The following is a 22,406-nucleotide window of genomic DNA, read 5'->3' as shown; positions in this document are numbered from 1 at the left end:
TGTGCTCCAAACCTCTCTCCTGTCTTCCTGTCTGTCTGTAGTGCTCCATTTAATATTTCCTGTAGAGCAGCTACCTTTTTCACAAACACTTTGTCTCATTGTCTGTCTGAGAATATCTTAAACTCTCCCTCATATTTGAAGGAGAGTTTTGCCAGATATAAAATTTTTTGTTGGTGCTTTTCCTCTTTCAGTATGTTAAATATATCATACCAAAGCTTTCTTAACTCCATAATTTTTACTGAGAAATCTGAATATAGTCTTATCAATCTTCCCTCATATTTGATAGATCAGTTTTCTCTTGCTGCTTCCAGAATTCTCTCTTTGCCTTTGACATTTGATAATCTGATTATTATATGTATTGGAGTAAGTCTATTTAGATCTCTTCTATTTGGTGTATGCTGCATTCATGGATCTGAAATTCTATGTTTTTCATGAGAGATGGCGAATTTTCAGTGACTTTTTCCTCCATTACTGTCTCTGCCCCCTTTCCCTTCTCTTCCTCTTCCAGGACACTCATGACATGTATATTCATGCATTTCACATGGTCATTCAGTTCCCTGAGACATCAGTCATATTTTTCCATTCTTTTCCCCATCTGTTCTTTTGTGTGTGGGATTTGAGATGTACTGTTCTTCAGTTCATGTATCTTTCCTTCTGTCTCTTCAAATCTATTGCTGTCTGTCCCCATTATGACCTTCATCTCTTGTGTTGTCCCTTTCATTCCCACAAGTTCTGCCAATTGTTTTCTCAAATTTATTTCTTCCTTATGTTTACCAAATTTCTTCTTTATATTCTTCATCTCTTTTGCTATATCTTCCCTCATCTTGCTGATTTGATTTTTGGATTGATTTTTGAATTGATTTAGGATGTTTTTTGATTAATTAGTTGTTTTAGTTCCTGTATCTCACTTGAAGTGTAATTTTGTTCCCTTAACTGGGCCATATCTTCATTATTCATAGTATGATTTGTCATTTTCTGTTGTCTAGTAATCTGGTTTCCTTGATTACCCCAATCAGATTTTCCCAGACCAGAGGGGCTCAGGTCTCAGGTCTCAGGAAGACGCTGTATTCAGTATTATGTTTCCCTGAAGGTGAATCCTAGATGATAGGCAGGCTTTCCTGTGAGGCCTCTAGAATCTGGGCTTTTCCTATCCTGCCCAGCAGGTGATGCTTTTCAGCCTGCAGCTCCCCACTAATGTAAGACAGTGTAGTCCCTTTAATTCAAAATGGACCCTGTCCTGGCCAGGGGCTGAGAGGTTAGAAGCCAAGCTTAAGTTGTTCCTGGTTTGTTCATTTTCCCCCAGGCCCTAGGATATGAATTCTCTGAGAGAGGGCAGCCACTTGAGCTGGTTCCACCCCCACCTTTTCTTAGGAAAGATACACCCCCTGATGTTATCCTCCACTTGAATTCTTCCTTTGTCTTTCTGATTCTGTTAACTCCACCCTTTCCTGGGTCAAGCACTGAAAATCAAAAATGCATGTAGCATTCTGTAATGAGCTGCTTAGAGTGAGAGAAATAAAAAGGAAAAGGAGCAAAAGCCCCTTTCCAGAGCCAGTTCCCAGACCTTCAATTTCACTGGTCTTCCAGAGTTGGTACCTAGTACTCTGTCCATTTTCTTGGGACACAGCCATCTTTAATTATTCTGAGCCCAGCCAAAAGCCTCTGTTTTTTATTTATTTAAGCATTTTTTTTCTGTCAGCTCTGCCTCCTCTTTGCTGGAAGGAAACTGCTTCCTTCCCTACTTTGTCCAGGATTATCTGTGCTTATTTCTTGTGTTCAGTAGTCCAAATTTGTTATTTAAAATGATAATTGGAGATTGGTTGAGTCACTTTCCCTGTCACATGTTTCTATGTCCACACAGAAGTGTTTCAGCTCAGTCTGCCATGTCCAAGGAGGACGGATGTCAGCTCCATATTTGCCAAGAATTATTTATGATTCTGTGGTGCAATCCCAGGTGTTCCACCCATTTCAAGCTGGTGTATATGTGTCCATTCATGGATATCTCCCAACAGTGGTTCCAGATTATTTGCTAGTTTTTCCCAGTTATTTACTAGTTACTCTCAAAGACTAACTAAATTCCACACCTCTCCACACTGCCCTCTTGCTGTGCCCACTGTGATTTATGTTCTTGAAGATACTGTTGGCTCTGGGTTTTTTTACTTACCTGGCATAGGAGCTCTCTGGAGGATTTATATTTCTGAAAATAAAGTTAGTAAATTAAACATTTATAGAGTCTCAGATAAGGGCCCGGTTATTCTTTTTGATATTTGGAACTACTGTTGACTTGGGCTTATCATACTGAGGCCATTTTGGATACCTAGCTTTTTAAACAGCTTTATTCACACCCCATGAAATCCATTCTATGTGAACAATAAATAACTCCCAGTATAATCACATACTTATATCTTCACCATGACTATCTATATAAGAACTTTTCCATATCTCCAACAAAAAGAGCAGAGAAACAAAAATAAAAGAAAAAAGATTAAACAATAAAAATAAAATAAAAAATAAAAAGGTGAAAAAACAGCAACAAGAATACCATACTCCCCCCTTATACACCTCTCTGTTGACATTAAATGTGGTGTATTGCCTTTGTTACAGTTAATGTAAGAATATTATGATATTTTTACTATAGACCTAGTTTTCATTGATTGTATTTTCCCATATACCATCCAATTTTTATCAGGTTGCAATGTTGACATTCCCATGCTCAACCTCACTTAAGAACTTTCTTATATTTCTATGTTTAAACACAATCATTTACCACACTATTTTTTGCTAAGTTATATTGTCCCAGTTTTATTCTCTATCTTCACTTCTGGTGTGTCATATATGCCCCTGGCTTTCCTCTTTCAAACATACTCATACTCAGTTTTGTTCATTATACTTACAATATTGTGCTATCATCACATAGTATTCTGCTATCCATTTCTGCATCTTTACAATCTGTCCTGTTGAACATTCTGTACTACTTTAGTATCAAATGGCCAGTCTCTACCCTCTTCCTACCCACTAATAACCTGTGTTTTTACCTTGAACTCTCAGGTTTCATCATTATAGTTAGTTCATACTAGTGAGACCATACAGCATTTCTCCTTTTTTTCTGAGTAGTTTCACTAAATGTAATGTCCTAAAGGTTCATGTACATTCTCATATGTGTCATGACTTTATTTTGTCTTACAGCTGTGAAATATCCCAATGTATGCATATATCACAGTGTGTTTCTCTACTCATCCATTGATGGATACTTGGGCTTCTTCTAGCTCTTGGCTGTCTTGAATAATGTTGTTATAAACATTAGCTCACACTTGTCTGTTTGTGTCCTAGCTGTCAGTTCCTCTGAGAGTATACCTGGTAATGGTATTACTGGATCTTAAGGCAATTCTACACTTAGCTTCCTAAAAAACCATCAAACAGCTGTCCAGAATGGTTGCATAATTATACATTACCACCAAAATGAGAAGGTGAACTTCTTTCTCCATATCCTCTCCAAACATTTGTAAATTTTGGTTTTCTTGATAGTGGCTATTCTGGTAGGTATTAGACAATATCTCATTGCAGTTTTGATTTGCATTTCCAAAATAGCTATTGAAGTTGAGGATCTTTTCACATGTGTTTGAGCCATTTGTATTTTCTCTTCAGAAAAGTGTCTATCCATGTCTTTTGCCCATTTTTAAATTGTTTTTTTTTCCTATTGTTTTTGTGTTTTAGGATCTCTTTATATATTCTGAATATAAAACCCTTATCCAATATGTGGTTTCCAAATATCAGCTCTCATGTGTAGGTTGTCCTTTTACTTTCCTGACAAAGTTCTTAGATGGGCAAAAGTATTCAACATGAAGAGTTCCCATTTATCTATTTATTCTTTCATTCCTCATGCTTGTGTGTAAAGTCTAGGGATCTACCTCAAATCATAAGATCTTAAAGATATTTCCCTACATTTTCTTCTAAATGTTTTATGAACTTAGCTATAATGTTTAGGTCTCTGATCTATTTTGAATTAATTTTTGTGTAATGTGTGAGATCTGGGTCATCTTTAATTTTTCTGGATGTGCATATCCAGTTCTTCAAGTACCATTTGCTGAAGAGAATGCTCTGTCTCAGTTCAGTCAAATTATCCACCTTATTGAAGACTAATTGTCCATAGATGAGTGAATCTATTATTGAACACTCAATTCAATTCCTTTGGTCCATATACTTAACTTATGTCAGTACTATGCTCTTTTAACCACAGTAGCTTTGTAACATGCTTAAAAGTCAGGTAATATGAGACCTCTCACTTCACTTTTCTATCTCAAGATATTTTTAGCTATTCAGGGCACCCTGCCCTTTCAAATAAATTTGATTATTGGTTTCTCTATTTCTGCAAAGAAGCTTATTGTGATTGTAATTGTTATTGAAATTCATCAAAAGTCAGTTTGGTCAGATTTGACATCTTAACTATATTTAGTCATTAGTCTATAGTCTATTAGTCTATAGTCTATGACTATATTTAGTCATTAGTCTATGGGAGCTAGCAAATGAGATCAGCAAAGTGGCAGGGTACTAGACTAACATACAAAATTAAAGAGTATTTCTACCTACTAGTAGTAAGCAATCTGAGGAGGAAAACAAGAAATTAAAAGAAATTAAAAGAAATTAAACTCTGTTTACAACAGAAATCAAAAGAATCATATCTTACAGTATATTCAACTGTATATATATAAAGAATATATATATAAAGAATGCACATATGGAAAATTACAGACCTTTGCAAAAGTAATCAAAGAAGATATAAATAAAGGGAAGGACATTCCATGCTCTTGGATTGGAAGACTAAACACTGTCAAAATGTCAATACCACCCCAAATGAATAGTGGACTCAACTTAATCCCAGTCAAAATTTCAACAGCCTAATTTCCGGAAATGGAAAATCATTAAATTTACTTGGAATGCCAAGAGCTAACCAAAAGCATCTTGAAAAAATGAATGATTTTAGAGACACATTTCCTGACTTTAAAATTATTGTAAAGCTACAGTGGTCAAAACAGTGTTTTACTAGCACAAGGGTAGATATATTAGCCAATGCAATTAATTTGAGTGTTCAGAAATAGACATTCACATCCAGCTATTGATATTTGACATGGGAGCCAAGTCCACTAAGTTGGGAAAGAGTAGTCAGTTTAACAATTGGTGCAGGAAGAACTGGATAGCCACATGCAAAAGAGAGAAGGAGGAACCCTATCTTACACCATATACAAAAATTAACTCAAAATGAATCAAAGACCTAAATATAAGGATCAGAATTATAAAACCCATACAAGAAAATGCAGATAATCATCTCCAGGATCTTGTGTTTGGCAAAGTGCAAGCAATAGAAGAAAAGTAAAATATTAGTTAAATGGGATCTCATAGAAATAAAAAATAAAAACTTTTGTGTATCAAAGGACTTTATCATGAAAGTGAAATGACAACCTACTGAATGGGAGAAAATATTTAGAAACCACATATCCAATAAGGGTTTAGTATCCAGAACATATAAATAAATCCTACAACTCAACATTAAAAAGACATAAAACCCAATTAAAAATGGGCAAAGACTTGAGTAGATATTGCTCCCAAGAGGATATACAAATGGCTAAAAAACACATGAAAAGATATTGAATATCAGTAGCAATTAGGGAAATGCAAATCAAAATCACAATGACATACCATTTTGTACCGAGTAAAATAGCTAACATTTAAAAAATAGTTTTGAAGAGGATATGGAAAAATAGGAACACTCATTCACTGCTGGTGGTAATGAAAAATGATGCAACCACTGAGGAAGTCTGGCAATCCCACAGAGAGCTAAGTGTAGAATTATTTTTTTATCCAGCAATCCTGCTACTAGGTATATACCCAAAAGATTGGAAGCGGTGACTCGAATAGATATTTGCACACAAATGTTCATAGTGACATTATTCACAACTGCCAAATGATGGAAGAAAACAAAGCATCCATCAAGTGATGAATGGTTAAACAAAATGTTGTCTATATGTACAATGGAATATTATTCAGCAATAAAACAGAATGAAGTTTTGATTCTTCCCAGAACATGGATGAACCTTTAAGATATCTTGTTAAGTGAAATTAGTCAGGCATGAACTGAAAAATATTGTATTCACTGGAGTCAAATAATTAGAATAAGCAAATTCATACTTACAGTGTAGAAGGTATGTAACCAGAGAGTGGATTGAATGTAGGGTGTGGGAAGTTTATGCTTATAAATTACAGAATTTCTATTTGGGCAGAGTGTAAGTCTTTGTAGTGGATGGTGGTGATGGTAGCACAACATTGTGAGCATAATAAGAGGGAAATTTTTAGGTCATATGAAAGTTTCTAGAATTAAAATAAAAAGAAAACATAGAACTTTAAAACACATGGAACACTATAGCAAATGTTATAAAAATTAATAGTACAATTACAAATGTGTTCTTTCATGAATTATATCAAATGTACCTCACTAAATTAAGTTGTTAATAATGGAGTGGTGTAGTGTAACTCTGTGTTTTATATATTTTAGGCAAGATATTTCTGTATACCTACAAATTCTCTAACAAAAATAAATTACTAAATAAAAAAAGAATCTGGATGAAAGTAAAACAAATTCAGACTCACAAAAACTGTGAAAGTACTAATGGATATATTTCAGAAAAGAAAAAAAATGAGCCTGGAAGGAATCAGTAGGATGAAAAAAGTAATGAAAATAATTTTAAAACATCTTGGTAAATATAAGTATTGCTTGGAAAAGCACTTGCATTTAATTATGAATGTTAAAATGCACTTAATTCAGGTTTTCTTCAGCTCTACTATCATTAATATGGTTCAGAGAAACATGAGCTCTCACTTAGATTACTATTTTTAAGATACCAATTTCTCTAAGATTTTTGGGCAGGTGGAAACTCAGGTTCACCTTTAAGAACACGTCTTACTAAGGACTGATGGAGGATGCTGGGGTGGAGTAAAGGGAATAGGGATGGAAGCATACACAGAGATGCATCTCTTTGCTATCCAGGGGACAGAAATCCTCCTACAGGTCCACAGATGGCCTTGGCAAGTCCTGTAGACTTGGAAAATCCACATGTTTCAATCACATCAGCAGAAGGCACTAAGCAGATGAAGCCCTGAAGGCTCAGCCTGATTGTCATTACTTTGTAAGCCCTGAAGCCTTTCATGTGACACTGGTGGGTTAAAGGTGAGGGTAGGAAGGCATCCCGTTAATAACTGAGTGAATTTCCTGATAACCAAGTGGACTAGAGGCTTAAAACATTGCATCTGATGTATTGAAATAAGGTCAATGTGCCAGGAGCCTATATTAAAATTCCTATCAGTTCCACTTGAGGAAAAAATTATACGTAAGTAACAATTACAGACTGCATCAATAATCAAAGCTTCCCAAAAAGAAGACCAGGATCAGATAGATTCCCTGAGTATTCTACCAAACATTTAAAGAATTAGCATCAATCCTTTCCAATCCCTTACAAAAATTTCAAGAAGTAAACACTTCCTATTTTTTTCTATGCATGTTCCAGTGATTCCAATGACTGCTAAAATATCACAAGAAAAGAAAATTGGCAACAAGTTACCTCAAGAATACAGATGCATTTATCCTTGGGAAAATACTTGCAAATCAATACCAACATGATATTAAAATGTTTTTGCACTGTGACCTTGTGGGAATTTTCTCAGGAATTCAAGAGTGGTTCAATAAGTGAAAATTGCTGAAGGGAATACTATAAACAAATTGATTGATGGGGAAAAAGCCAACTATCTCAATAGACAGAGATAAGACCTTTTTATTGATTTGTATAAAAGACAAATACAGCACTCTTTCTTTATAAAATGCTCAGAAAAGTAGAAATGGATAGGAACTTTCTCAACATGAAAAAGGTCATTTATGAAAAATCCAAAATAAAAGACATTCCCTAATTACCAGGAATGACACAAGTATGACCACTTCACAACTGCTATGCAATAGGGTAATAGAAATTTTTGACAGGGGAATTATGAAATAAAATATATTAAAGTTATATTAGTTGGAAAGGAAAAAGGAAACAATATACATTTGTACATGACCTGATACTATATGTGGAATATCCAAATGAATTCACAGGAAAAGTATTAGAGCTAATAAATGGGTTCAGAATAGCAATAGGGTAGAAGATCAACACAAAAATCAGTTGCATTTCTATGTACTAGCAAAGAACAATTGGAAGAGGAAGTAAAAAAGCAGTTCAATTTACATTATCAACTAAAACATGTAGGAATAAATTTCAACAAAATAAAGAAGAAGTATAATGAAAACTATAAATCACTGATGAAAGAAATTAATGGAGACATAAGTAAATGGAATGACAGCCCATGTACATGATTTACATGAGTTAAATCTTTTATATTAATACTGCCTGAAACAATATACATCTTTAATACAATCTCATCAAAATTCAGGCTGCTTTTTTAATGCAGAAATAAGAAAAACAATCTTCAAATTCATATAGAACTTCAAAAGTCCCTGAATAACCAAAACAAACATGATAAAGAACATTGTTGGAGGACTCAAACTTCCTGATTTCAAATTTAACCACAAAGTTGAAGTAATCAGAACAGTGTGGTACTGGAATATAGATTAATACATCAATGGAACAGAATCAAAAGTCCAGAAATAAACCCATAAATCCTAGCCAGTCAATTTTCAACAAAGGATTTACATACACTCAGGGGTGAAAGACTAGTCCCTTCAACAAATTGTATGGGAAAACTGGATATCCACAGGTAGAAAACTGAAGGTGGACCTTACAAACTAGGAAATTCACAGATAGATAGCAGATTAAAATTACCAAGGGAGTGAAGAAGGAGAAAGAAAGAGTGTTTCTTTGTAAATATTTTAGAAGTACATAAAAATAATAAAAAAAAAAAACAGTGGAATTAGAATAGTCTAAAAAAGTTACAATTTCAAAAGATGGATTTAAAAACCTAGCTATATATAGCTCAGAGAGAGGCATTTGAAGTTGCAGAGAAATATTTATTATTTAGGTAAATGATAAAATATTCATATATACTAATTTTCATAAAATGTGGTATAATAATAAATACAAAAGGCAAATAAATTTTATTGCTAGGTATTTTGCAATGAAAACTATATATTGATTAAAGAAAGTTATAAACATATAAGCACTAACAATTTAATTTACATGTAAAATTAAAAATTGTTAATAACACAAGAAAATATTGATAATTCTACATTTTTAGTGGTAGAAAGCATACACTTCTCAGGAAAAAAAGATAAGTCAAAATATAAGATAAAAGATTTTAAAAACACCAGTGGAAAATGTGGAACTAGTAAGGGAGGGTGAATTTTCTGGGATACTAGATATGTTGTCCTTAACATTTGATTCCCTGTCTGTGCTCCACCAGAACTCAGAGGGAAAGAGATCTTTAGGGGCTCCCAGGGTGGGAAGCAGAGTTGAAAAACGTGGAGAGTGATTCTGGAGAGTCAAAAATAAAAAGCCAACATCATAGAAAAAGAGAAAATTGTCACCTAAAAGGCATGAGATTCATACTGGTGTGCAGGTTGGGAGAATGATATTGAGGGTAGAGGGTGATGGCAAGTTCTATGGTCCATTTGATAGATTTCAGGATAAAGGGATGGAAGAAGGTAAATCATTAAGTCTCTTCCAGGCTGAGGCAGTCAAGAGTTCCTGTCACAGCTGTATGTTGTCTCACTAACTTGATGGATGGAAATGATACTGCATAGAATTTATACACTCAAGGAATCAGCAGCACTTTAGTGAATGAGAGTGGCAAAATGGAAGGACTCCAGATCTGGGGTTTTGTTTGCAGAAGAGCTGCTCCTGTCAATAACATATATGTGTGGCTGGTTATTTGAACTCTATCATGTCCCATTGTTCTACAGTATTTGTTCCAGTACCATACCATCCTAATTATAACTGCTAGCCTAAGGATTTAAAAATAGTTATTTTATTTTTTGTTTCTTGTATCATTTATGAAGAACATAAAATATTCCAAGATTCATATCAATACACTGGATGATGAGTTGTCTTTGTCCTATAGAAGTGAATTACATGAATTCTTTATGAATTTTGCTCCAATTTGATTTGATAATCAAATGTTTACATTAATACTTTTGAGAATTTAGATTCATTTTATTTCATCATAAATATTTGATAAGACATACTGGTTATGAGGTAATAATGTTAATTTCATTTGAGAACAAGTTTCATGGATTCAGTTTATATTGCAATAGAGTTAGATTCACAAAACTATTTTTAAAATTTGTAAATATTTAGTTTGAGCATGATAAACTGATTTACTTCCTAAATAAAGCAGGATAAAGCAGCCATTATTTTTGACTCAATATTCAAAGAATGAATGACAAAACATTGAATAATGAATCAGAGTTTAGTGTTTTACATGGATTTATGTTTTCCTAAGAGAGGCTATGAAAGATACCATACCCTTCTATAATTGAAATCTAGGTACATAAATCTCTGTAGAAGAAAAACATTTAAAGCCCATTTCACAGTAAGTGAAGATAAAAGGTCTCTGGAAATGTGAAAGCTTTCAAAAATTTAAGTGGGTAATGTTCTATCTTTTTTGCAAGAGACAACAGAAAAATAAAGAGATATAGGTAAGAGTCAGAAAGTGACTATCATTTTCCAGAAAACAGAGAATAGAATGCATCACTCTTTTTATTCATGTTTATTGAGATATATTCACATATCATGTAGTCATAAAAAGCATATATTCAGTTGTTCACAGTACCATTATATAGTTGTGCATTCATCACCAAAATTCATTTCTGAACATTTCATTACCACACACACAAATATAATAAGAATAAAAATTAAAGTGAAAAAGAACAATTAAAGTATAAAACAACACTGGGTGCCATTTTTCCCCCATTTTTTCTACTTATCCATGCATACACTGGACAAAGGGGAGTATGGTCCATATGGTTTTCCAAATCACATTGTCACCCCTCATAAGCTATATTTTTATATGATTGTCTTCAAGATTCATGAGATCTGTGTTGTGGTTTGATAGTTTCAGGTATTTATTGCTAGCTATTCCAATTCATTAGAACTTAAAAAGGGTTTTCTATATTGTGTATAAGAGTGCCCAACAGATTGACCTCTTGGCACATTATGGAATATCTCTGTCACTGAAGCTTATTTCATTTCTTTCACATCCTGCTTTTGGTCAAGAAGATGTTCTCCATCTAATGATGCCAGGTCTAGTTTCCTCCCTGGGAGTCATATTCCGCATTGCCATGGAGATTACACCTCTGGCTGTCAGATCTCATGTAGGGGGGAGGGCAGAGATTTCACCTGCCAAGTTGTCTTTGCTAGAGAGAGAGGGCCACATCTGAGCAACAAAGAGGCATTCAGGAAGAGGCTCTTAGGCACAGTTAAAGGAAGGCCTAGCCTGTCCTTTGCAGCAACTCTCTTGCAAAAGGCAAGTCCCATGGTAGAGGGCTCAACACATCAAACCACGGGTCCCCTATGGCTGTGAGCACATCAGCAACCATTGAGGAGAAGCCCAACACCCTGCATTCTCCACCAGCACCTCAAGGGGGCTCTGCATATATTTTTCTTTTTTTTAATAAACTCTTTTTTAAATCAACTATATCAAAAAAATTAAAAAAGAAACATACAATATAAAAACATTTGAAAGATACCATAACAAGGGAGTAAGAAAAAGACAGCTAACTTAAAATGACTACTTTACTTCCAACATGTTCCTACTTTATCCAAATAAAATAACCTAATATAGCAACATTTTTGTGAACTTGTTCCTACCATACCCATCAGAAATTAACAAACCACAGTCATCCCTGGGCATTCCCAGAATGTTAAATTTATCCACAATAGCTAATCTATTCTTATTGGGTTATCATTCCCCCTTCAATAATTGCTCTCTGTCACTAGTTCCCCTACATTCTACATTATAAACTGTATATTTTACATTTTTCAATGTTCACATTAGTTGTAGCATATAATACTTCTCTTTTTTTGCCTGACTTATTTCACTCAGCATTATGTCTGCAACATTAATTCATGTTGTCATATGTTTCATGACATCATTCCTTCTTACTGCCCCGTAGTATTTCATCATTTGTATATACCACATTTTATTTATCCACTCATCTGTTGAAGAACTTTTGGGTTGTTTCCACCTCTTGGCAACTGTGAATAATGCTTGTATGAACATTGGCATGCAGATAACTGTTTGTGTCACTGCTTTCAGATCTTCCCGGTACACACTGAGAAGCACAATCACTGTATCAAAGGGAGCTCTATATCTAGTTTTCTAAGGAATTGCCAGACTGACTTCCACAGTGGCTGAACCATTTTACACTCCAACCAACAATGAGTAAGAGTTCCAATTTCTCCACATCCTCTCCAACATTTGTATTTTCCTGTTTCTTTAATGGCAGCCATTCTAATGGCTATGAGATAGTACCTAATTGTGGTCTTAATTTGCACCTCTCTAATACCTAGTGAAGCTGAACATTTTTTCATGTGTTTTTTGGTCATTTGTATTTCCTCTTCAGAGAACTGTCTTTTTATATCTTTTGCCCATTTTATAATTGGGCTGATGGTACTATTGTCATTGAGTTGTAGGATTTCTTCATATATGCAAGATATCACTTTTGTTAGATACATGGTTTCTAAAATTTTTTTCCCATTCAGTTGGATGCTTCTTCACCTTTTTGACAAATTCTTTTGAGGTACACATGCTTCTAAGTTTGAGGAGTTCCCATTTATCTATTTTTTCCATTGTTTCTTGTGCTTTTGGTATAAGGTCTAGGAAGTGGCCACCTAATACAAGGTCTTGATGATGTTTCCCTAAATTAACTTCTAGGAATTTTATGGTACTGTCTTTTATATTGAGATCTTTGATCCATTTTAGTTAATTTCTGTGTAGGGTGTGAAGTAGGGGTCCTCTTTCTTTCTTTTGAACATGGATATCCAACACTCCCTGCCCCATTTGTTGAAAAGACTGTTATGTCCCAGTTCAGTGGCTTTGGGGGCTTTGTCAAAAGTCAGTTGGTAGTAGATCTGGGTGTCTATCTCCAAATTCTCAATTCAATCCCATTAATCTATATGTCTATCTTTTTGCCAGTACCGTGCTGTTTTGATTACTGTGGCTTTATCATAAGCTTCAAAATCAGGGAGTGTAAGTCCTCCCACTACGTTTTACTTTTTTTGAAGGTTTATAGCAATTTGAGGCATCTTTGCTTTCCAAATAAATTTGGTAACTAGCTTTTCCAAGTCTGTAAAGTAGGTTGTTGGAATTTTGATTGGGATTGCATTGAATCTGTAAATGAGTTTGGTAGAATTGACATCTTAATGACTTTTAGTCCTCCTATCCATGTGCATGGAATATTTTTCCATCTTTTAAGGTCACCTTCCATTTCTTTTAGTAAAGTTATGTAGTTTTCTTTGTATAGGTTTATGTTTATTCCTAGGTACTTGATTTTTTAAATTACTATTGAAAGTGATATCTTTCTTTGAGTGTCTCTTCATATGTTCATTTCCAGCACATAGAAACATTACTGACTTATGTGCATTCATCTTGTAGCCCACTACTTTGCTAAATTTGTTTATTAGCTCTAGTAGTTTTATCATTGATTTCTCAGGGTTTTCTAGCTATAAGATCATATCATATGCAATTAATGACAGTTTTACTTCTTTCCAATTTGGATGCTTGTTACTCCTTTGTCTTGCCAGATTGCCCTGGGTAGCACATCTAGCACAATGAAGTATGCCAGCTGTCACCACTGTTATTCAATTTTCTCATTCCTGATCTTAGAGGGAAGGCTTTCAGTCTCTCACCATTGAGTACTATGCTGGCTGTGAGTTTTTCACATATGTTCTTTATCATATTGAGGAAGTTTCCTTCAATTTCTACCTTTTGAAGTACTTTTATCAAAAAGCAACGTTGGCTTTTGTCAAATGCTTTTTCAGCATCTATTGAGATCATCATTTATTTTTTTTCTCTTTTGATTTGTTAATGTGATGTAATCTATTGATTTATTTGCTTATGTTGAATCATCCTTGCATGCCTGGAATGAACACCACTTGGTCATGGTGTATGAGTTTTTAATAAGTCTTTGGATTCAATTTGCAAGTATTTTGTTGAGGAATTTTTCGTGTATATTCATTAGGGAGGGTGGCCTGCTGTTTTCCTTTTTTGTAGCATCTTTGCCTGGTTTTGGTATTAGATTGATGTTAGCTTCATAAAATCTGTTAGGCAGTGTTCCATTTTATTTCATGTTTTGAAAGAGTTAAAGTAAGATTGGTGTCAGTTCTTTTTGGAAAGAACTATAGAATTTCCCTGTGAAGCTATTTGGTCCTGGGAATTTGTTTGTGGGAAGCATTTGATGACTGCTTGGATATCTTTGCTTGTGATTAGTTGGTTGAGGTCTTCTATTTCTTCTCTGGTCAGTCTAGGTTGTTTATATGTTTCCAGGAAATTGTCAATTTCCTCTAGATTATCCAGGTTATTGGCATACAGTTTTTCAAAGTATCCTTTTATAATTTTTTAAATTTCTTCAGGATTAGCAGTAATGTCAACTTTCTTATTGTTATTTTATTTATAAAGGTCTTCTCTCTTTTTGATATTGTCTGTCTACTGAGGGGCTTGTCAATATTGATCTTCTCAAAGAAATAACTTTTGGTGTTACTTTTTCTCTCTACTGTTTTTTTTTTTTTTTCTCTATGTCATATTTCTGCTTTTATCCTTGTTATTTCTTTCATTTTACTTGGTTTAGGATTTCTTTGCTGTTCATTTTCTGGCTTCTTCCGTTTGTCCATTAGTTCTTTCATTTTAGTTCTTTCTTCCTTTTTAAAGCATACATTTAGTGCTATAAATTTCCCCCTCAGTACCGCTTTAGCTGCATCCCATAGGTATTGATATGTTGTGTTCTCATTTTCATTCATGTCTATATATTTAGCAATTTCTCTTGCTATTTCTTCTTTAACTGACTGACTGTTTAGGAACATGTTGCTTAACCCCTGGGTTTTGAGAATTTTCTAGGTCTCTGATGGTTTTTGACTTCTAATTATATTCCATTAAGGTCAGAGAATGTGCTTTGAATAAATTCAATTTTTTTTAATTTGTTGAAGCTTGTGTTATGTCTCAGCATATGATCTATTCTGTAGAAAGCTCCATGAGCAGTAGAGAAGAATGTGTATTCTGGTGATTTGGGATGTAATATTCTATATATATCTGTTAAATCCAATTAATTTATCAGATTGTTTAGATTTTCAATTTCCTTATTGGTCTTCTGTCCATTTGATCTTTCTATAGGAGAGAGTGATGTGTTGAATTTTCTCAAAGTTATTGTGGAATCATCAATTGCTTTCTTTAGTTTTGCCAGTGTTTGTCTCATGTATTTTGTGGCACCTTGATTGGGTGCATAAACATTTATGATTATTTTTTCTTCTTGAATTGCCCCTTTTATTACTATGCAGTGGCCTTCTTTGTCTCTCATTACATCCTTGGATTTCAAGTCTATTTTATCTGAGATTAATATTGCTACTTCTGCTTTCCTTTGGCTGTAGCTTGCAAGAAATATTTCTCCATCCTTTCACTTTCAATTTCTTTGTGTCCCTGTGTCTAAGATAAGGCTCTTCAATGCAACATATTGATAGTTCACTTTTTTTATTTGGCAATTTTAAAGGTAGTTTATTTTTCATAATAGCTAAAACATGGTAACAAACAAAATGTCAATTATTAGGAGAAATAATACTTAAAATATGAACAATACATCTGGTGGAAATCTCCCAGCATTGTGAAAAACACACACACTGAATAGCCTGCTTGACATATGGTGATCAAAAGTAGTCAGCTACAAAATAATACATATTACATGATTCTAGTTTTATGAAGGTTGAGTATTCATAGTATTCTGTGTTGGTGGGATGGTTCACTATTTTTGATTCATTCTGCCAATCTATACCTTTTAGTTTGGGAGTTTAATCCATTTATAATCAGGGTTATTACTATGAAGGCATTTCTTGAATCAGCCATGCTATCCTTTGGTTTATGTTTGTCAGATATATTTTTCCCTCTCTCTCCTAATGTCCTTTAATGTACTCATACTGAATCTCTTCAGTACTGAATATTTCTCCATATTTCTACTTCCTTTGTTTTCTGTTTGTAGAGCTCCCTTTAATATCTCAAGTAGGGCAGGTTTCTTTTTAGCAAAATCTCTCAGCATCTGTTTGTCTATGAAAAATTTAAGTTCCCCTTCAAATTTGAAGGAGAGCTTTGCTGGATAAAGAATTCTTGGTTGGCAATATTTCTCTCTTATAATTTTAAATATGTCATGCCTCTGCCTTCTCACCTTCATGGTAGCTGCTGAGTAGTCACTACTTAGTCTTTTGCTCTTTCCTTTGTAAGTGTTGAATTGCTTTTCTCTTGATGCTTTTAGAACTTGCTCCTCTTCAGTATTTGACAATCTGATCAGAATCTGTCTCTGTGGGTTTAATTGGATTTATTCTATTTGGAGTTCACTGGGCATTTATGATTTGTTTATTTATGGTGTTTAGAAGATTTGAGAAGTTTCCCCAAGAATTTCTTTGAATACTCTTCCTAGACCTTTACCCTTCTGGAACACCAATATGTCTTATATTTGGACATTTTTAATTAACTATCATATCCCTGAGGTCCATTTCAATTTTTTTTATTTTTTCCCAATTCTTTCTTTTGCTCTTTCATTTTCCATTTTGTCATCCTTCAGGTCACTGATTCACTGTTCAGCTTGCTCTAGTCTTGTACTACGAGTATCAAGAATCTTCTTAATTTTGTCAGCAGTTTCTTTTGTTTCCATAAGATCATCTATTTTTTATTTACTCTTGCAATGTCTTCCTTGTGCTCTTCTAGGGTCTTCTTCATGTCCTATAAAGGATATAACTTCTGTGCCATGCTCTACTTGTTTGTCTTTATTTCTTTGATTAATTGCTTCTAGTACTGTGTCTCCTCTGATCTTTTGATTTGGGTGTTTGTGTTTGTGTTTTCCATATCATCTGTTTTTTTTTCATATACTTTAAAATTTTCTGTTGTTTTTGGCTTCTTGTCATTTGCTTAACTTGACAGAGTTCTTTTAGAATGTGTAGACTGATTCAAACACTTATCACTAATTTGTCAGATCTACAGTTTTTGGAGTACAGTAACTAATCAGCAGGTGGCATCTGTGAGCCACCTATTCCCATCAAGCCAGTTGTACCCAACTTTGTGTCTGTGGTCAGTGGTGATGTGGGTCTTGTGGGGTCCAATTGGTGCTCCAAGTTTTTGTGTGTATTTGGTGCTGCCTGCCCTGAGTATGGGGCTTGTGTCTGAGAGTTTAGGGAGGGAGGACAGCTGTAATAATCAAATCTTCCATGTGTTCCTGGAGATTTAATTCTGCTTCAATAGTCTAATCCTTCAGTTCAGTCTCTCTATAGTTTGCCTCTGCCACTGACCCACAAGTCCTTGATATTGGCATATGGTCCCTGGAACTTGCATGTGGGTCCCTTTTCCAATCCATGCCCTCCTAGTTCCTCTGCTGGGGGAAAACTCTGCTACATCAAAGTTGAGTGCCATCCCCCAAGGGAAGTTCTGGGCTGTAGGGCTGTGTAGGGGCATTCCCAGCCTGCTGAAATGATAGCTGAATGGGGAATGTTAACATCTCCCTTTTCACACAACTCCAACTTTCCATCTCTGGGACAATTAGCTGTGGGTGCATAAAAGTCTATTGTCCATGCCTGATATAGTGGTGTGGGTGTGTGCTGTTGGAAACACTTCCCATCACACTGGGTTGTTTGGGGCAGCTCTGGGCTGTGGTGCTGGCACTGGGAAGGAACATTCCCAGCCCTCTAGGAAGATGGCTGTAAGGGTGTAACCCCATTTTTCCTGGGAAGTTGTGGTGTTTAGTGAATTTTCTCAGCCACTACACTTGTTGCTTTGTCCCTCAGAGTTATCTTAGCTCTACTCTTGCCTGGGTCCAAACTGCAAGTCTTTGAGGCTTCCTGTGATGGGCCTCTAGGGTAATTGTTTTAGAAAAGATAAAAAAAGAAAAAGAAGGGCTCTTCTTGCAGATCTGATGGGCTATTGAAATGCTAAGGGACAAGGAGATTGGGTCCCTTAAGGAACAATCAAGAGAGCAGAGAAACCCCCTTTTCAGACAAGGGACCTTGCTTTCTGGATTTGCATATGATCCTGATTTTGTTTGAGCCCTGCCCTTTCTGTTTTATGTTCATCAGAATTCCAAACAGTCTCTGTTTCTATTTTTGGGTTTTTGCTGTTTTTGCTACCCCTATCTCCTCTCTGCAGGGTTGAATGCTCCCATATTCTCTGATGTCTGTTCTCAGTCTATCTATGCTTGGAGTTTCAATCAGCAGCCTGAGTTTTAAATCAAAGCCACAACTGAAGTTCTCCCTCCTTGTTCCCAGCACTGACAGCCCCTCCTTCCACTGTACTGAGGCTAGCAGGTAGGGATATGGGTCCCCTGGCCATGAGAACTTACAGATTTAGCTGATCTCAGCTTTTCCACACATTCATTAGTGTTGTATGAAGTATGCACAAAGTCATATTCTCTGCAGTGTCTGGTCCATGCAGTTCCTGGCTTTCTACCTACTCCCTGGGAGGAGTAACTAACACCCACACCTCATCACTTTGCCATCTTGCCCCCAGGTCCAGAATGTATTTGTTGAATCTACACTTTGACTATGCTGTGAGGTTGGCAATTGTGACAGTCTTTCTTTTTGAGAATATATTACCTTTTTGTTGACCTCATACACTACTGGTAAGACAGAATGAGATAATGTATATGAAAAAGATTTTGCAACACTATACCATGAACATCAATGTAAATCTTCTTCAGCTTGTTTATTGAAATTATATATATTTTATAAATTCACCACATTGTGTGCTGTTTCTAACTACATTCTCTGAGTTCCATCATTTCTCCTAAAAACCTGGGCTACTTTACACATTCATGCTGAAAACAGTAAGGGAAAAATGGATTTGCTACCTTAATAAAATTATATTTTTAATTTATTAAAAGCATTTCATGGACCACTTATGATAATCATGAGTTTCTTCCAAGAAGTAGACATAGTGTCACAGCAACAAATACATAAAATATGTCTTCAGTATGTTGTTTTAAAATGGACTTACTGAAATTTGGACCTGAAGAAGAGACCTTAGATGACACACAACACATTTTCAGTTTACAGATTATTAAGGAATTGATTTGTCCACAAGCAGAACCCCATTTCCCCATTCATGATTCAAATTCTTCAAATACACTAGATGATAAAATTCTCAGAGTCAGTGCCAACAAGTTGAAGTAAATAATTTAATGAAGCTAATAATAATTTAATGAAGTAATTTTAATTAAATTACACAGTGCATGAAACTTACATGACAACTGAAGAAATTGAATGGGCTGAGATGTGTAGATAGAAATCTCCAGGTTGAAAAATATCACAAGGTCCAAGAAAATATGACACATTGTGTTTGGACATCCTCAGAAAGACATGCCCACCCAGGTCTTACTCTCCAGTCTATTGCCAATTTATATTTTCTTTCCCTTCATCTCCATTCATATTTTATAAGATGTATTCACCAGGTTTTCTGTACTTAATCTTTCTTTCTTCCTTTTCTTTTCTATTTCCTTCTCTTTTCTTTGTATCCCTTTTCTGCATATGTTTCTATCTCTCTTTCATACAATTAAGTATCCTGTCACTAAGTCACTTTTCTTCTATTCTTTCAGTTTCTTTATCATGTTTTGGTCTTCTCCATTTTCTATAAACATTTTTCAGGAAGACATTGAAATGGACCCAAACAGCTCTCACTATGACATTGGAGTTCTACATTTTAGTGTGAAATTGTGATCTTATTTTAAAAATGAAATTATCTTATTTTAAAAATAAAAATTTAAAATAATTGAACAACTATGTTGACCTTTGGAATAAGAACATATTTGGTAGTTATTTAGGTAGATATAACTAATATCTATATCCTTGATGCAGGGCATTTGGGTTCCCTCATCGTATGTGTAGGATTAAAATGTATTAAAAACTTAGTTGTCTTACAAATGCATGCATTTTATTGCTGCTTTGTAGTTATTCTCTGGCTTCAATATTTTGCATTACTCACCCTTGAACATACTCTTCTTTGCCAAAAAGGTGGACAGGGGATGGCTATTTTCTATTAGAAAATTGACATAACCTTTTAATTCAGAGAGTAAAAAAAGCCATGTCTTTGCTTCATGTCATTGAAACAAACAAAATGCCACTAATATTCTGTACAAGGTATTGTACATTTATATATAATGGGCAGAAGTTTATTTGTTTTATCAATACAAAATCAGAGAATTCTCTGTGGATAATTTCAGCAGCAAAGTAATTTCAAACTAAATTTTCACCAATAATAGAGTGCTATGATAGGCATAGTCTATACCAAGCATTAAGGTATAGCTCACAGACAAGTTCTCAAGAATCTATTCTGTTCTTGTGGTAGGGTATTATTTGGTTTGACATACACTATTTGCTAACTTACTGGTATAGTATAGAAAAAGCTTGACATACCAACACCTAAACCAGTGATCAATGGGGATGTGTGAGACAGAAAAGATAATTGAATTTGTAACAATTTCATTCATTTCTGCAAAACATTTTTTGAAAGCTACTATGCTTAATGTTTTAAATGGAATAAAGGCTAGCAAGTATTATAAGGCCTCACTATGATACTTGATCATCAAATGATATCTATTGGTATCAAAGTATTATCTGGTTATACTACACAAGACGATACTAAAAACTGCTAGAACAACTAAAAATATCATTAAAAAGACATCATAATATTGCAAGGAAAGGAGACATTATGACATTTCACGCTTTCAAGACTGGAAGTCGGGGAGAATTTTTGTAGGGGCTATTACAGGAAGAATAAAAGCACATCTTCCTTTGGGTTATTTTTTAATTTGTGGTAAAATTATTATTGGAAACTATCAATGAAGTTTGATGTTTTAAATATGGAGTATAACAATGAAAGCTAGAGAGTAATTGGTAGCCATTTGCAGCAACCTGAGAATTGGTTATATTCCAAACTGTTCTTTCCTTACTCCATTGTCACTGCCTTGAGTTTACTCAAGCTCTGCTAGACAGCTGCAAATATCTCCTGTCTACTCTCCAGGTTTGCACGTTAATCCCTTCCAATCAATTAGTTCTTTCAGCACCTGAGACATCTCCTCAAATACAAATATGATTCATAGACATTTTGCAGCTGCACATTAAATCTTAAAACATTTCAATACTTCTAAAATATTTGCCTGATTAAATATTAATCTAACTCATTTTTCACAGTAACCCACACCTCATACAAGTACATCTCCACTCTAGGTATCATGAACCACGACGGACCAGGTATTTCACACAGTCAAACCTCTATGCACTGTGATGGAACAAATTCCAGCAGCATTCAAAGTGGCACATAGCAGTGATGCATTTATGGATCACAGAAGGATTTTCTTTTTTCCCTTAGATATTTATCATATGAAACTTATAATATTTTGTGATGATTGCTGCCCTTCCCATACATATTGGGAGAAGAAAAATTATTCTAAATAGAGAAAAGCATATCTTGATTTTAAGAAAATATTGATATGGGTGTTTTGATTAGACAGGGTTCTGTGGCTTGTTCTAAAATGGAGAGGTTAAAATGTTGAGTATTAACCTTTCTCTCAATAAAACTGAATAGGTGACATGCCAGCATTTAATGATCCCATACTGTCTTACAGGCTTGGGAAACACAAGTGGGACAAGTGGGAGTGTGGTGAGGTATAGAGTAGAGAAACCATTGGTCACCCACAACTTGCTTTTCTCTCTTGTCCTGGGCATCATTGCAGTGGCCTTAATAGGAAACACTGCCATTGTTATCTCCTGGACACTCAGCTCCACACCCATGTACTTCCTCCTCTGCCAACTGTTCCTCATGGACTTTCTGCAGGTACCTAAGATGGCTTTCAACTACTTGTTTAGAAAGAAGTCCATCTGTCTGGCAGTATGTGGAGCCCAGCTATTCTTTTGCATGTCCCTGCTTGGGGATGAATGTTTCCTGTTGGCTGTCATGGCTTATGACACTTATGTGGCCTTACACAACCCTCTAGAATACACCATCAACGTGAATCAGAAACTGTGTGTACTCATGACTGTTACTTCCTGGATCCTGGGGTCTCTTGAGGGTATCATTGTGCTTGCAGCCACCTTGATGGTCTCTTACTGCAGGTCTCTGGAAATTCATCATTTTTTTCTATGATGTTGCTGCCCTTCTACCCGTATCCTGCACAGACACCTCTTTTTTGAAAA

This window comes from Choloepus didactylus, chromosome 10 (assembly GCF_015220235.1).
Source record: "Choloepus didactylus isolate mChoDid1 chromosome 10, mChoDid1.pri, whole genome shotgun sequence".
Classification (NCBI taxonomy): Eukaryota; Metazoa; Chordata; class Mammalia; order Pilosa; family Megalonychidae; genus Choloepus; species Choloepus didactylus.
The sequence above is the reverse complement of the archived record's forward strand: the minus strand, read 5'-3'. Positions refer to the sequence as shown.